The 17,873-nt window shown below is 45.1% G+C and overlaps 1 pseudogene; it reads left to right on the top strand.

Moving 5' to 3' along the window:
* The first annotated feature begins 13,263 nt into the window (after nucleotides 1–13,263).
* LOC144612516 (WD repeat-containing protein 46-like) overlaps nucleotides 13,264–17,873 on the top strand; it is a 17,450-nt pseudogene continuing 12,840 nt past the window's right edge.

Genomic DNA, 17,873 nt, shown 5'->3' with positions numbered 1-17,873 from the left:
CTCCACCACTGGATGCTCGATTTTTAGCCCCCACAGCCCACAATTAGTAAGGAGAGGAGACACCTCCTTGAAAATGAGTTCGAAGATGGAGCACTGCAAGGATCCGTTCTCAGTCCGCTATTCTAGCCTATTTACATTCGCAACCGTGTGGCCATATTCGGCTCTAATTGCACCTGCTAATTTGCTGAAGACGTCATTTTGAATGGTGGAATGATGAGCAATGGCGAGACGAACTACAAGATGCAGATAGTGAACGTATTGACATGGTGGCATGACAGTAACCCTTCTTTCAATGTCAGCAAGACGAACGATATGGTTATTGGCTTCAGGGTACAATGCCGAGTATTTACTCCTATCTGCATCAATGGCACTGGTTGGAAAATGGTTGAGAACTCAAATTCCATGGCGTTAACAAAATCAACGATATGTCGTGGAGGAATTACTTTGATGGGAAACACATGAAAGCACACCAATGCCTCTACTTCACAGGGATACTGTGGACATTGGCATGACTAAATTGATTTTTTATAAGACTTCGAGAGATGGACCATAGAACGCACATTATCGGATTGTATAATAGTTTGTTTAGCGACAGCTCTGACAAGACCGGAGGAAATTGCAGAGATTAGTATATGTAGCCCAATCCACCACGAATACCGATTTTCCTCTGTGATCAGGCTACTTCACGATACCCCTATGTGGACACTGTTCAATTCGTAACTGCCCCATTGCACACATTGGACTTTAAAAAAAATGATTCGCGACAATAAAGCTAGAACTCTAAGAGCTGTATTCCGCATTTTCGATCGCTCGCTCTTGTCATAGTGTCACGCAGTAGGGGAATAGATCCATCGACCCAGTTTGCCCATGCTGCAGTTGTACAGGGCATTGGTGAGACCGCACCTGGAGTATTGTGTACAGCTTTGGTCTCCTAATCTGAGGAAAGACATTTTAGCCTTAGAGGGAGTACAGAGAAGGTTCACCAGATTGATCCCTGGGATGGTAGAACGTTCATATGAAGAAAGACTGGATAGACTCGCTGGAATTTAGAAGACTGAGGGGATCTTATAGAAACATATAAAATTCTTAAGGAGTTGGAGAGGCTAGATGCGGGAAGATTGTTCCCGATGTTGGGGAAGTCCAGAACCAGCGGTCACAGCTTAAGGATAAGGGGGAAGTCTTTTAGGACTGAGATGAGAAAACATTTCTTCACACAGAGAGTGGTGAGTCTGTGGAATTCTCTGCCACAGAAGGTAGTTGAGGCCAGTTCATTGGCTATATTTAAGAGGGAGTTAGATGTGGCCCTTGTGGCTAAAGGGATCAGGGGGTATGGAGAGAAGGCAGGTACAGGTTACTGAGCTGGATGATCAGCCATGATCATATTGAATGGCGGTACAGGCTCGAAGGGCCGAATGGCCTACTCCTGCACCTATTTTTTTTATTTTTCTCTGTTTCTATGCCGACCAATGTGCCCCATTGACACCACTCCCACTTACAGCTTTTGACCAAAATCACTCTAAACATTTTCTATCCATGCACCTGTCCAAATGTCTTTTAAATACAGTCATGGCTTGTGCCTCAACGATCTCCTTTGGCAGATCATTCTATATACCCACCATCCTCTGTGAAAATCCATATTCCCACCCTCAACCCGTGTGTGAATCCATTAGCCTAGCACCCTCTGTCCTCGCGGCCGAACTGTTTGCATCTATGTCTGGTACATTTGACCAGTTTGGAAGGCATCAGAAACAAAGATTTTCATTGTTCTTCGGTACATGTGACAATAATGAACATAACCCAAAAGCTAAAACGCTATACGCCACATATCCTAATTGTTTACAACAACACAAACCAAGCGGCGTAATCTCTTGGTTTTTCGAAGGATTGCATCATTCTTTGCACCACCTGCGCACCTTTGTACAGTTAAATAACATGTTTTGTATACGTAGGAGGGAATTTTATGCTTTACCCGTACGCTATATCAAACTTTATTCCGATAGGCACAGACGCAAAATAAAGCGTCTCATAGACCAGTGGTGAGTTCATCGAACAAGTCGGTTTAATAAAGGCCTTAGCGATCTACATCGAGGAACAGTGTGAGCAAGCTCAAGCTGCTTCAAAATCTTACAGTAACTGTAGGATTCTTATACCCTCATGACAAAATGGTTACCTGTGGAGTTGAAATAAACCATCATTGCTCAATTTCCCTGTTCAACATTTCATCGTTGTGTTTCCCCAAAGTTAACTTTAATCTTGGGTTTCTTGTGTTTAGAAATCTCCCACCCATATATCTAACATGTAGACATCATAAATGTCCAGATTCACTTCGCCAAATGGAGTCCCTTCGTAAAGAAGATCATCTGTTAACCTTTGGGAGACTTACCTGCGAAACAGAGAGACCAAAAGCAGCTCTCACGCAAGATTGCAACATATAAGAACCTAGACATAACTACAAAGGACTATGCTCCCCCGACTGATAAGAAAGCCTGCTTCTCAGCAGAATGTTTCAGCTTTACCTATTTTAACTACATTCTACCTTGTGAACTTTCGCATCATGCACCCCCAGTATGTGAGCTCCAGGGATAACCAAACTATAACCTGATCATCTCCCTTATAATTCTCAAAATTCCCGACAACAGTACACGTTTTTGTTTATGTTTATGCACAGCTCGAATTCTCCGACTGCACATATCGAGCTCCACGAAGAACGGAGTTATGCAATGCAGCTTGAGCAAATGTTATTCATTCTTACAAATTGACGGACAATTTAGAGTTTGGTACAAACAAAGAACAATGTTCGGGATGATATTCTATCTCATGAACTATATTCTGCCCTCTGTATTATCTCCGTTGCTCTGTCCAATGAATTTGTTTGAACTGATTGTATCTATTTATGGTATGTCTGATCTGAGTGGACAGGATGCAACGCAGCTTTTCTCTGTGCCTCGGTACACGTGACGGTAATATTCCTCGCCTAACCTAACCAAACCCAATGATCTGAGATAAGTATCAAATATGATCATGGCCGGAATGATCGTACTGTGATGGCGACTAAGATAGACACAGACGGTGTTGATATTCAAAAGACGTGATGAATGGATGATAAGCACAAATAAACTGTTGGACAAATGCGAAGAGAAAGTGCTGACTGGGGCAGGAGGAGTAACACAGTAAAAATGCTGCTCCTGCATGGCAGACCGCAGTAATTGCCGGGCATTCATACGTACAAGAGGTAAACAGGAAATACTCAGATGACTCAGAAGATATCAGTGGAGAGAGAAAGAGCATCTAATGTCACAAATGGATGATCTTATCAAAGTTCCGATGCTGGTGAAGCAAATGCACGATGTGATATCGTTTCGCAAAATACAAGCACGCAAACAGTGGTGTTGGACCGCACTCTGCATTAGAGTGTAAACTGGTGCGTCAGCGCACCTGAACATTGCTACATAATCAGTTCCTGACAAACGTTTATTGTTCTACACAAATAATGAAAGTTGGTCACCTATTTATGTCTTGCTACTTTCAAGATGGCAGCTATATTTCCAAACGTTGTGACTGTAGAAATGACATCTTCGAATCAACATATCTCAAAGAAATCCTCTGATCGCCGTCTGAGTGTAAAGTCTTCCCTTCAGGTTCCTTGCAAATCATCCCCTCCCACAATAAACCTACGACCACTGGTTTTTGATTCCACGTGCTGGGTAAATGAGTGCGCATTCATCCGATCTATTACTCTTATACACCTTTATACACCCGTATAACACCACCCAGCTTCCTGCGCTCCAAGGATTAAAGTCATCATCTCTCCATACAGCTCGGCTCATACAAGGAAAGAATAGTGAAGCACTGCTCTAACTACTGACGGTAATAGCACAAATAGAGAAACGTGCACACATTGAACCGAGAGTCATAGGGTCACAGAGTAAAGAAACTGGCCAAGCACCTATCTATGTCGATGCTATCCATTTACTAAATACCATTTATTCGCACCTCATCCGCACAATATCATGCCCTGACACTCTACAGTTAAGGAAGACGGTCCTTACCTAAAAAAAACGATTTAGAGACTGAAGTTGAGATTTATCTCTCGGATGGAGGAGCTGCCAAAGGAACCACAATTGATCACATCATCTACGCTGTGCAGTTTGGAAGAATATAAGTGAATTGAATGACACTGTAAATATAGGATTCTGAGAGGCCTGGACGGGACAGATGTTGAAAGCATTGTACAACCGATATATGGGTGTTGACATTAGGATACAAGTTTCAGAGTAAGTATTTACCATCGAGTGACTTGTGATGAGAAGTAATTTACGTTTGCAAATATATCTGAATCTCCAGTACTCCAGAAAATTAGTCATGATAACTCATTGCGTTCAAACATAGCTGGAGAGAATGTGTTTGTAGAAAATAGGCTAATGAAGGCTAATGTGACCAGCTATGGAATATATAAGTTCAAGGTCAGTTCCCGTTTAATATTGAAAATAGGAACAGCATCGCGCTTTAAATTATGCATTCAGCAGTGTACCTTTATCTGATCGGGGATGGAGTGCGTATTATCTCCAAACGTCGGGACAGAGGTTTCTTCACCTATTCTACCCCTGACTGCTCGACTTTAGCACCAAAAGTCCTCAGTCGGTGAGGACAGGTTACACTTCCTCCAGAATAATTCCGGAGCCCTGCAAGGATTCGTTTTCAGTCCACTGCTATACCTCCTTTACCTGGAGTACAGGCCCAAATCTGCACCAATTGTTTGGAGTTGAAAATAGTTGAGAACAAGTTGAATGCGTTACACTTACCAACAATCTGTCGCGGAGCAAGAACATCGATGCGACATCCAAGAAGGCACACTAATACCTCTACTTCAGGTGGAGTCTGAGGAAATGTTGCCTGTCAACAGTAACTCTTACAGTGTTCTCGTGAGGTACCGTAGACAGCAAACTGTCGGGTTGGACCACATTTTGGATCGGGAACATGCGAAGAGAAAGTGAAGACTGGGGCAGGGGGAGTAACATAGTAAAAATGCTGCTCCTACATTGCAGACCGAAGTAATTGCCGGGCATCGACACATACAAGAGGTAAATAGGAAATACTCAGATGACTCAGAAGACACCAGTGGAGCGAGGAAGAGCATCTAATGTCACAAATGGATGACCTTGTCAAAGCTCCGATGTTTGTGAAGCAAATGTACGATGTGATATCGTGTCGCAAAATACATGCACGCAAACAGTGGTGTGGGACCGCATTCTGCATTAGAATGTAAAATGGTGCCTCAGCGCACCTGAACATTGTTGCCGAATCAGTTCCTGACAAGCATTTATTGTGCCACACAAATAACGAAAGTTAGTCACCTATTTATCTCTTGCTACTTTCGAGATGGCAGCTATATTTGCAAACGTTGTGACTGTAGAAATGCCAGCTTCGAATCAACAAATCTCACCGATCTCCTCTGATAGCTCGTTCTATGCACGGATCACCGTCTGAGTGTAAAGTCTTCCCGTCAGGTTCCTTGTAAATCTTCCCCTCCCACCATAAACCTCTGGTGTTTGATTCCCCGTGCTGGGTAAAAGACTGCGCATTCATCCCATCTATTACCCTTACACACCTTTACAGTTCCACCCGGCTTCCTGCGCTCCAAGGAATAACGTCCTAATCTCTACCTATAGCTCAGCCCATACAATGAAAGAGTAGCGAAGCCCTGCTCTAACTAGTGACGGTGATACCCCATAAATGGAGCAACGCGCACACACTCGACCGAAAATTAGTGATGATAACTCATTACGTTCAAACAGGGCTGGGTTAAATGTGTTTGTAGACAATAGGCAAATGAAGACTAATGTGACCAGCTATGGATTAATATAAGTCCCAGGTCAGTTCCCTTTTAATATTGAAAATAGGAATCGCCTCGCTCTTTACATTATGCATTCAGCAGTGTACGTCTATGTGATAGGGGTTGGAGTGTTGATCTTCTAGAAACGCAGCGACAGAGACATCTGCACCTACTCTACCCCTTAATGCTCGATTTTAGCAGCAACAGTCCTCAGTCAGTGAGGACAGGTTACACTTCCTCCAGAATAACACCGGAGCCCTGCAAGGATTCGTTTTCAGTCCACTGCTATACCTCCTTTACCTGGAGTACAGGCACAAATCTGCACCAATTGTATGGAATTGAAAATAGTTGAGAACAAGTTGCATGCGTTACACTTACCAACACTCTATCGCCGGGCAAGCACATTGCTGCGACATCCAAGAAGACGCACTAACGCCTCTACTTCATGTGGAGTCTGAGGAAATGTTACATGTCAACAGTAACTATTACAGCGTAATCGGGAGGTACCGCAGACAGCCTACTGTCGGGTTGGACCACATTTTGTATCGGGTACATGTCTGTCTAGAAGGCGAGAAATTGCAGGGAGTTATAAATGTAGGTTACTCCATCACACGGACCAAACGTTCCACCATTGACTCCATCTACACATCACGTTGTCTCGAAAAGAAAACGGCCAACGTAATCGAAGGATTGTCCAAACCTGTCAGTTCTTCTTTCCCCTACTCAAGTCATGCAAAAGGTATAGAAGCTTTTCAGCGAACACTACCGGATAAAGCAGTAGCTTATTGTCCTTTGTTATCCGTGTTCTGAACGGTCCCACCATATACTAGGGTACTGTTCAATTCGCCTCTACACCATTACGGATATCAGAAGGTATATCAAAATGCTGGAATAACTTAGCGGGTCAGGCAGCATCTCAGGAGAAAATGAATAGGTAACGTTTCAGGTCGAGGCCCTTCTTCAGACGGATGTGTGGCGAGGGGACGGGACAAAGATAGGATGCAGTAGGAGACAGGGAGACAGTGGGAGTACTGCGAAGGGGAGGGGAAAGAGAGCGAGAGACGAAGTATCTGAAGTGGGGTACCGCAAGGCTCAGTGCTGGGACCCCAGCTATTTACAATATATATTAATGATTTGGACGAGGGAATTGAATGCAACATCTCCAAGTTTGCGGATGAAACGAAGCTGGGTGGCAGTGTTAGCTGCGAGGAGGATGCTAGGAGGCTGCAACGTGACTTGGGTAGGTTAGGTGAGTGGGGAAATGCATGGCAGATGCAGTATAATGTGAATAAATGTGAGGTTATCCACTTTGGTGGCAAGAACAGGAAAGCAGACTATTACCTGAATGGTGGCCGATTAGGAGAAGGGGAGATGCAACGAAACCTGGGTGTCGTGGTACACCAGTCATTGAAAGTAGGCATGCAGGTGCAGCAGGCAGTGAAGAAAGCGAATGGTATGTTGGCATTCAGAGCGAGCGGATTTGTGTATAGGAGCATGGAGGTTCTGCTGCAGTTGTACAGGGCATTGGCGAAACCACACCGGGAGTATTGCGTACAGTTCTGGTCTCCTAATCTGAGGAAACACATTCTTGCCATAGAGGGAGTACAGAGAAGGTTCACCAGATTGATTCCTGGGATGGCAGGACTTTCATATGAAGAAAGACTAGATAGACTCGGCTTGTACTCACTGGAATTTACAAGATTGAGGGGTGATCTTATAGAAACTTACAAAGTTCTTAAGGGGTTGGACAGGCTAGATGCAGGAAGATTGTTCCCGATGTTGGGGAAGTCAAGTTAAATAAATCAATGTCCATACCGCTGGGGTGTAAGCTGCCCAAGCGAAATACCCCCTGTCATTGCGGATACTCGAAATGATCGCACTGCAATACGTACCTGCAATATTTGCGGATACTGGAAATTATCGCAGTGCAATACGTACTGAAATGATGCACTGCAATACGGACCAATGCTTCGAACTATATACTGCACTCTGTATCTTCCACATTGCTCTACCTCTTGTCATAGAGTTATTCAATCCAACAGCACGGTAACAGGCCTTCTAGCCAGATTGCCCATGCGGACCAATGTGCCCCATGTACACTAATCCCTCATCTCCATCTTTCATCCATATTACTCTAAATCTTTCCGATTCATGAAGGAGTCTTACTGTCCTTGTCACAATTTTCGCCTCAAATACCTCCCCTTGCAATTCATTTTCTATGTGATTCCATATAGCTCCGCCTTCAACACGGTCATCCCCACCAAGCTCATCACCAAACTCCACCAGCTAGGCCTCAGCTCGTCATTATGTGACTGGATCCTGGACTTCCTGCTGGAACGACCGCAGGCAGTGAGAATAGGCCCGCACCTGTCCTCCACTGTCACCCTGAGTACCGGCACACCACACGGCTGTTCTGAGCCCCATGCTCTACTCCCTCCTCACACACGACTGTGTTCCTGCATTCGACACCAACACCATTGTCAAGTTTGCAGACGACACAACGATGATCGGGCTTATCACCAACGGGGATGAAACAAACTATAGAGCGGAGGTGCAGAACCTGGCGGACAACAACCTGTCCCTAAATACCACCAAGACCAAGGAGCTGATCATCAACTTCCGTAGGTCACATAACGGGGAATATGCCCCGATCTCTATCAACGGGGACAGTGTGGAGAGAGTGTCCAGCTTCAAGTTTCTGGGCACTCACATTTCGCAGTACCTATCAAGGTCCAATAACACTGCTGCGCTGGTCAAGAAGGCACAACAAAGACTGTTCTACCTAAGAACACTGAAAAAGTCTGGTCTACCCCAACAGCTGCTGACGACCTTCTACCGCTGCACCATAGAGAGCATCCTTACGCATGGCATCCCTGTGTGGTACCTCTGCTGCACGGAGGCAGAAAGGAAAGCTCTACAGCGGGTAGTCCATAGAGCTCAGAGGGCCATCGGAACACAGCTACCAGACTTGGAGGGCATCTACAACACACGATGCCTCAGGAAAGCCACCAGCATCCACAAAGACTCTTCACACCCCTGCAACAGTTTTTTTTCGAACTCCTTCCATCGGGCAGACAATACAAGGCCTTCTACGCCCACACCTCCAGACTCAGGAACAGCTTCATCCCCAGGGCCATAGCTGCGATGAACCGGTCCTGCTGAGCCGGATGGCTACAACGCATAGATCAACTTGCACTTTACCCTGTCTAAAACTGTTACAATTGTTTCGTTTCGTTGGGTTGCTTTTGTCGAAATTACTTAAATTATTGCATCGTATGGGAGGCGCATTCCCAATCTCGTTGTACCCCTGGGTACAATGACAATAAAGATATATTGTATTGTATTGTATTGTATATCTCCACCATCTTATGTCCTCGAGTTTGAAATGCTACTGTCTATATATAATATATGTGATGTGTCTGGATACCATGCAAAACAAAGGGTTTTACTGTAGCTCGGCACTGTAACAATAATAAACTGAAACCTGAATCTAAAACCTAAAACGCCTCTCATCTCAATTGTTTGCAGCAACGCGATCCCAGCGGGCTGTTTCATGGCTGACAGAAGCATTGCATCATCCATTGTTCCAGACGTACACTTCAGCAGACTTAAATAACATGTTTTAAACAAATTCATTGCTTTGTGTTTTCGCATAACTCGAAATCTCCAACTGCACTTGTCCGGTTCGATGGAGAGCAGAATTAAGCAACGTGGCTTGAGCAAATGTTGTTCATTCTCACAAATACACGGACAATTCAGGGATTAATGGAAATAGCCAACAATATTCTGCATTCTGTATCTTCCTCCTCGCTCCATCTGCAGGACATTAACTTATTGTATCTATGTATGGCATATCTGAACTGAATGGACAGCGTGCAAAGCGACGCTTTTCACTGAACCTCGGAACATGTGACAAAAATAGACCTAGCCGAACCTCACCTAAGCTAATGATCTGACATAAGTAACAACTATGATGGCTACTAAGATTGTCCATGCAACGCAAACAGTATTGATACACAAAATAAGGTGTTGGACGTGGGTTAATCACAAATTAACTGCTGGACAAATGCGAAGACAAGGTGAGGAGTGGGCACAGGAGGATGTTCACACGAAAACACCTGATACCGTATAGTGGGCCGTAATCATTGCCGGGCATCTGCAATACAGGAGTAAATACATTCAGGAGACTCAGATGACGTCCGTCCAGAAAGGAAAAACATGTAATGTCAGAAGTGAATGATCTTATCAAAGTTCTTACCATGTTCCCAGCACCCCCTTTGCGTCAAGACTTCATTACAGGTTACTAGTAAATCTTGCCCCTCTCATCTTAAACCTACATCTGATTTTTGATTATTCATCCTGCATAATAGAGTCTGCATTCATCCTATCTATTCATCTCATGATTTTACACGTGTTCATATCACTACCCCCTCAGCTTACTTCGCTCCAGGAAATAAATTCCTCTCCCTCCCATCTCGGACACACAAGGAAATGGCAATACAGTCCTGCTATAACTAATGACGGCGCTACCACATGCGGAGAAACGTACAGAGACTGGACCAGGAGTCATAGTCATACAGCAGAGAAACAGGCCCAACAAATCTCCTTGTCAATGCTATCCAAATACTCAATCACATTTACTAGCACTTGATCCACGGAATATTATGCCCTGTCTCTCTCTGTGTTAAAGAATGTGATACTTACCTTTGAATCGGTGCAGAGTCAGAAGTCTAGATTTATCCCAAACATAAAGTGGCTCTGAGACGACCAACAATGGATTAGATCCTTTACTTTGTAAGACCACCAAGTGAATTTATTGCCATTGATTTGTGGGACTTGCCCTAACCGGATAGATCTTCAGACCATTAAGCAACGGGCATATGGATGATTATGTTAGGATCAGAAGCTCAGAATATAAATTCACCTTGGAATGACTGAGAAGGGATGTAATTCACTCTCTCGGATATATCGGAATCTCGATTACCCTCTACCCCAAAAAACGCTGATGCACATTTTGTGAAATACAAACAGGGTTGGAGCGAAGTTCCTTATGCACAAGAAGGAACTGAAAACTAAGGTATGGAAACTAACTCGAGACCAGGATCAGTTGGATAATTATGGTAGTAAAGGCCAGCACAGGCCTGAGCTTGACATTATGTGCGTGTGGCCGTGTGTACCTGTGTCCACAGTGGGGGTGGGGGTGGGGAGGGAGGGGTTAGTGGCCGTGTGGACGTGTGCACCTGTGTCCGCAGTGGAGGGTGGGGAGGGGAGGGGTTTGTGGCCGTGTGTACCTGTATCCACAATGGGGAGTGGGGAGGGGAGGGGTTTGTGGCCGTGTGTAACTGTGTCCACAGTGGGGGGTGGGTGGGGGGTGGGGACGGGGGGTGGGGAAGGGTGGTGTGGCCTTGTGGTCGTGTGTACCTGTGTCCGCAGTGGAGGGTGGTGAGGGGAGGGGTTTGTGGCCGTGTGGACGTGTGCGCCTGTGTCCGCAGTGTAGGATGGGGAGGGGGGTTGCGGCAGTGTGGCCGTGCGTACCTGTGTCCAGGGCCTAGATATGTGTTCCGCCCTCGGCCACTGCTTCCTCGGCTCGATGGCCCACGGACCTCAGTCAGTGGCGATAGGTGACAACATCCCCTGCATAAAGATTCTCAACGCCGGCGCCCTGCAAGGATGATATATCGGTCCCCTACGATTCCCTCTTCACACTCTCCACTGTTCTCTCTAATTTCGTCAACGGGTTTACTGACGACAACCCTGTGATGGGCCGGATCAGGGACAATGATGAGGAGGAGTTTAGGAAAGAGATAGTGAGCTTACTTACATTGTGTCAGAACAATAGGCTCTCCCTCAATGTCATCAAGAGGAAGGGGCTAGTTGTTTGGACGCAATGTGGAGCAATTTGGACGCAATGTGGAGTATATGCGTAAATCAGGATTAATGGCGCGGAATTGGAAATAGTTGCGACCCAAGTTGTTTGCGGTAAATATTACCACCGATGTTTACTCGATCAACCACACAGATAACACAACCAAGAAGACACACTCGACTTCCGGAGGAGTCGGACGAAACTTCCAGAAACATCTCCAGATGCACCATTGAAAGCACACGGTCGTGATGCATCACAGCCTGGTTTGGATATAGTTCTGCCCGAGACGACAAGAAATTGTCGGTTGTGCCCATGTATAGTATGACTCATCTGAGTGGATGGCACGCAAAACCACGCTTTTCGTTGTAACTCGGTACATCGCCCGGCACGGCTCGGCCGCGGGACCTTCCATCGCCCGGCACGGCTCGGCCGCGGGACCTTCCATCTCCTTGTCGGAAACCTCGGTCGCCTCGGCAGAGGTCGAACTATCTGTCCGTGGGAGAAGCATGGGGGAAGAGAGAAGTTTTTTTTGCCTTCCATCACAGTGAGGGGGTGTCTGGAGGAGTCACCGTGATGGATGTTTGCGTTAAAATTGTGTGTCTTGCGTCTTTTACTCTGTACTGTTGTGGCTGCGTGGCAAATGATTTTCGTTCAATTTATTTTGAATGACAATAAAGGTAATTCAATAACCAATCCTGGCTGTCTATTGCAACTGCCGAGTTGCCCATACAAGGAAATAGTGGTGAACCCTGCTATAACTACTGACGGCGATACCATGTGTGGAGAAACGTGCACACACTGGCCCAATAGCCATTGAGTCACACAGCATAGACATAGGCCGAAAAACTGTCTGTGTGTATGCTGTCCATTTACTAAATCCCATTTACCAGAACATAGTCCGCAGAATATTATGGCCTGGCACTATCTCTTTTAAAGAAGGGGATATTTACCTTCGACTCGGGGCAGAGGCAGAATTCGTGACTTATCCGTCGCTCTCAAAGGCGAACAATTGATCAGATCATCCAAAGGCGAACAATTGATCAGATCATCCATTCTGCGCAGCTCTTAAGACCGATAAGTGAATGTATTGACCCCGACATCGAGACTTCTGCGAGAACTTTGCAGGATAGATGTTGAGAGAATTACAGTCGCCTATGGATGATCACGTTCGGATTATCGTTTAGGATAAGAATTCACCTTGGAGTGACTGATGTAAAATATTCTTGTAATGTATCTGAATCGTAGACAGTATTATCTACCCCAGAAAACAAGAATGACCATTTATGAAATGCAGACAGGGTTGGGGCGAAGATCTTTGTGAAAAATAGGGAAATGAAAACTAATGTGACCTGGGTGGAAATGAACATGAAACCAAGAATAGATTGTAATTATGATCTTGTATTCCAAACATACTTGAGCTAGGCATTGTGCGTGTGACGGTGTGTACCTGTGCCTGCTGGGGAAGGGGTGGCTGTTATCTCCAAACTACGAGACCTAGGAATCTGCTCGCCTCCGCCACTGTTTCCAAGGCTCTAATGCCCAAGGACCACAGACAGTGCGGATAATGGACACCATCTCCTCCATAATAACTCTCCACATCGGTGCCCTGCAAGGATGCGTCATCAGTCCCCAGCTATACTACCTTTGCACTCTCGACTGCACGGACAGATTTATCTTTAATTACATCTACAGGTTTTCACACAACATCACCGTAGTGGGTCTAATCAGGAAGAATGACAATAGGGAGTACCGGAAGGAGATATAGAACTAAGACACATGGTGCCAAGACAATGATCTTTCCCTCGATTTCGGAAGGGTACAGGAGCTAGTAATTGACTTCAGGAAGCAAGGTACAATACATGCCAAATCAGCATCAATGGTGCAGAAGTGGAAATGTTTGACATTTCCCCTTGGTGTTAATACTATCAAGGCCTATCCTGGATCAAACACACGGAAGCAACAACCCGAAGGCGCACTAACGTCTTTTGGGAAGAATATTTTTATGGACAATATGGAAAACTGATATGACCAGTTATGGAAATGTATATGAGACCAAGACCAGTGTGATAATTATGATTGAATGTCTAAACAAACCTGAGCTTGGCATTGTGCGTGTGTGCCTGTGTTTCCCGTTGGAGATAGACAACGAAGAAACGTGGTATCAGGACAATAAGCTCTCCCTCACTGTCAGCAAGAGCTAGTCATTGACTTCAGGAAACATGTTGAAGTGCGTGCCACAATCAGCACCGATGATGCAGAAATGGAAATGGTAGCGAGCATCACGTTTCTTCGAGTTAATATTACCAAAGATATGTCGTGGACCAGCCACATGGATACAACAGGCCAGAAAGCCCCCAGACCCCTTTCTATACCGAAGAGCTAGAGAAAAATTGGCATGCCTCCAGTAACTCTTCCAAACTTCTATAGATGCTCCATAGAAAGCATTATGTAGGGCTGCATCACAGCTTGTTTTGGGAAAAGCTGTGCCTAGGAACGCAAGCAGTTGCAGAGATATGTAGATGTAGCCCAGTCCATCACACAGACCAGACTTCTCACCACTGATTCCATCTACACTTTACGCTGCCTCGGAAAGCGGCCAATGTAATCAATACTCAGACCATTCCTTCTTCTCCCTGCTCCTGTCGGCAGAAAGTACACATGCATGAAAGCGCGCACAGCCAGCAGCGGAATTATGCAATGCGACGTGCGCAGATGTTTTTCATTCTTACAAATTTACAGATAAATCAGGGTTTGAAGAAATTAAAATACGATATGCAGCATGATATTCAATATCATGAACTATAGTTTGCTTGTGTATCTTCCTCTTTGCTCTATCTATTGTACAAGATTGATCTGTTTGCAAATATATATGATACATCTGAAAAGAGCTGGTAGCAAGTGAAACAAATAATTCCACTGGACAACAGTACCCGTGACACAGACAAACCTTACATACGCTAACTAACCAAATGATTTGAGGTGAGTAAGAACCATGACTAGAGATGTAATGTTCGTACTCTGATGGAGACTAAAATTGGAGCCGAGGCTGGTACACAGGAGAAGGTGATGAATGGTTGTTAACAACAAATGAACTGAACAAAGAGGAGGTGAGAAGAGGGAATAGGAGGATCAACACAGTAAAATCGTTGCTAATGTAAAGCAGATCGTAGAAATTGCCGCGCTTCTAAAACAGAAGAAAAAGACAGGATATACTCAGACGGGGAATCCGCTGTGGTTGATGTTTATGTTAACTTTTATGTAGTTGTGTGCCTTGTTTTATGTAGTTTTATGTAGTTGTGTGCCTCGATTCCCCTACTCTGATTAAAAGGTTTGTGCATTGACACAATCTAATCCTCTCATGATCTTGTGTACCCCGAAAGATCATCCTGCATCCTCCTGCGTTCCAATAAATAAAGTCCTAGCCTCCTCAACCTCTCTGTATCGCTCAGATATTCGAGTGCTGGCGACATCCGAGTAAATCTGCTCTGTTTCGGTTCCTTCTTAACACAATCTTTCCTCCAACAGGATGACCAAAACGGAACACAATACTCTGAGACCCAACCAATGTCTTGTACAACTGCAACATGACCTCCCAACATCGATATTCAATACTGTGATTGATGATGGCCAATGTGCCAAATGCCTTTTTGACCACATTGTCTACTTGTCAAGCCACTTTCAAGGAGCTGTGTACCTGCACTGCTGGATCCCTCTTCACTACAACGCTCATCAGAGCCCTGCAATTCATTATGTAACCCGCGTGCTGGTTTGACTTCCCAAAATGCAAAACTTCATACTTATCTGCATTAAACTTCATCAACAATTCCTCAGCCGAAAAGCTAAACTGATCAAATTCCTGCTGTCATTCTTAACAACCATCTTCGCTATCTGCAATAGTACCAAAGTTAGTGACATCTGCAAACTTACTAGTGATGTATATTCTCATCCAAATCATTGATATAGACGTCAAACAGCAATGGGCCCAGCACCGAACCCCGAAGTGTGTAAGAATCATCGGAGACATGCCGAATTTCCTCAGATTCCTGGTGATGTGATTTCTTATCTGACGCTTAAACATGGTCGGTGCGCGTCAGATCATTGGTCATATTAATGCCATTGAATTTCAAGTTCAACACCATTTCCACATTGTCCCCATTGATGCAGGTTGGGGCAGGGTGCTCCATCAAGATTCCTGCAGACAATAACTAGCTCCTTCATCTTGCTGGCTTTGAGTGAGAGGATGCACTCCTGACACCCACTGTGTTGCTCAGCTCCCCGTCTTCCTCTTGTGCTCCGTGTCGTCATTGTTCATGATCCGCCCACCACAGAGTTGTCACCTGTAGACTTGTAGAGGTGGTTTTTGCCGAATTTGTCAGCACAGTCCTGAGTGTACAGCAGGAGACTGCATCCGAGCCAGTTGACCTCCACAGATTCACTCTCAGGATGGCCGATCTTACGCCTGCCTCAGTAACCGTTGGTGCAGGTACACCAGAGACTCAATGGGCAGGTGACATTCCTCCAGACATCCTGTTCAAAGCGGGTGGAGAATGCATTGAGCTCTTCGGGGAGGGTCTCTTTGTTGCCATCGATGTTGCTCGCCTTCGCTTTGTAGCCCGTTCGGGCGTGAAAATCTTGCCACAATCTGCGGGTATCCGTCTCACTGTCTTAACTCTCCAGCTTGGTCCGAAATTCCCTCCAGGCAACCTCAATGGCTCTGCGATAGTCACATAGATATCCTGTGCCATACAGCATAGTTTGACTTGAACGCTGCGGCACGTTGGCCAGGCGGTCGAGTTGGGACTTGGGGCGGCACGTTGGCGAGGCGGTCGAGATGCTGCCTTGCAGCCCCGCACTAAAAGCTTCTTCAGACTGAAGATTTTTTATAAACTAAAATACTTTATTTCTGAGTGTTGTTTTGCATAGACCAACCTTATCCTCCCCCCCCCCCCCCCCCCACCCTCTCCCCATCCCCACGGCAGTTCCGACTGAGATTAAAAGGCCCCTGTCACGCACGGCTCAGTTTGGGAACGGCGATCTGCGGGCGAGTCTCGTTCCCCGGCGCTGTGCGGGCCACTCCGTCCCACCGGTGGCTCAACAATCCGTCCTGGTTCAGAGACGCTTCCTGTCCGGGCTCCGGGTTGTCCTGCGGCCACTCCGCCTCTTATGGAAGCAGAGATTAGGCATTTGCAGAACAATAGAACTGTACTGTGTCCACAATTTAAATGAAAAGAAATTTAACTTAATACTTAGAGCCAAGAAAATTTCATTTGGTGAATTGATCAGTGAAAAACACCTGACAGCCACTAAAATGATCAATGCTGCCTGACGTGGTACAGAAGCATGAATCCAATTCAAATTGACACAGTGTTGGAGTAAATCACCGGGTCATGCAGCATCTCTGGAGAAAAAGGATGGATGATGTTAAAGGTTGGGACCCTTTCTCAGACAAGGGGGGGGGGGGGAGGAGGTGAAGAGATGGTATATATCAGGACCTGGTCTTTTCATTGGTTATCTGATATGCGAAACAATGGATATCTCGCACACGAAATGATATAAATCTTACCATGAATGGCAGAAATAAAAAGTGTTATCCTTGTTTATGAAGTTCATTTTTGAATGATGTAAAATTGAAGGCGGTTGGTGCAATATACGTCTTACCCACAAACGTGTCGTTATGAGATATTCACTTTTGAAAACTCCATAAATCACAAAAAAAACACAAAGGTGCCTGTGTTATTTGACCAACTTATCGGTTGAATTTAAATATGAAATTTTAACAGGTTGTAGGGTGGTGGGTAAGGATTGTGATAATGCATGTCACTCATTTTTCCACAAAAGTGAGGGTTAACAATATATTGCACCGACCCCCTCAATTATATGTTAAATTCAAAACTAAACCATGGTAGTAATGTACATATTCATGTCTAAAGCTAGCGCCTCTGTATCAGCGTATGTATGTATGTATGCATTACATTTTATTACACTAATATAGAATGAAAAGAATGAAAATATATCTTGTTCATAGTTATTTTATTCACAATATTAGGATTTCTGGAAATAGGTTTGATGTCACTAATGGCGAATGTGTATGGGTAGGCCCTAATGAAATGTATGTGAAAGAACAGTGATCATCACATGGAGAACCATCTGCTGAGAAGTGTGTGCAGGGCGATT

The sequence above is a fragment of the Rhinoraja longicauda genome, unplaced genomic scaffold (genome assembly GCF_053455715.1).
Source record: "Rhinoraja longicauda isolate Sanriku21f unplaced genomic scaffold, sRhiLon1.1 Scf000054, whole genome shotgun sequence".
NCBI classification, from domain to species: domain Eukaryota; kingdom Metazoa; phylum Chordata; class Chondrichthyes; order Rajiformes; family Arhynchobatidae; genus Rhinoraja; species Rhinoraja longicauda.
The sequence above is the reverse complement of the archived record's forward strand: the minus strand, read 5'-3'. Positions and strand labels throughout refer to the sequence as shown.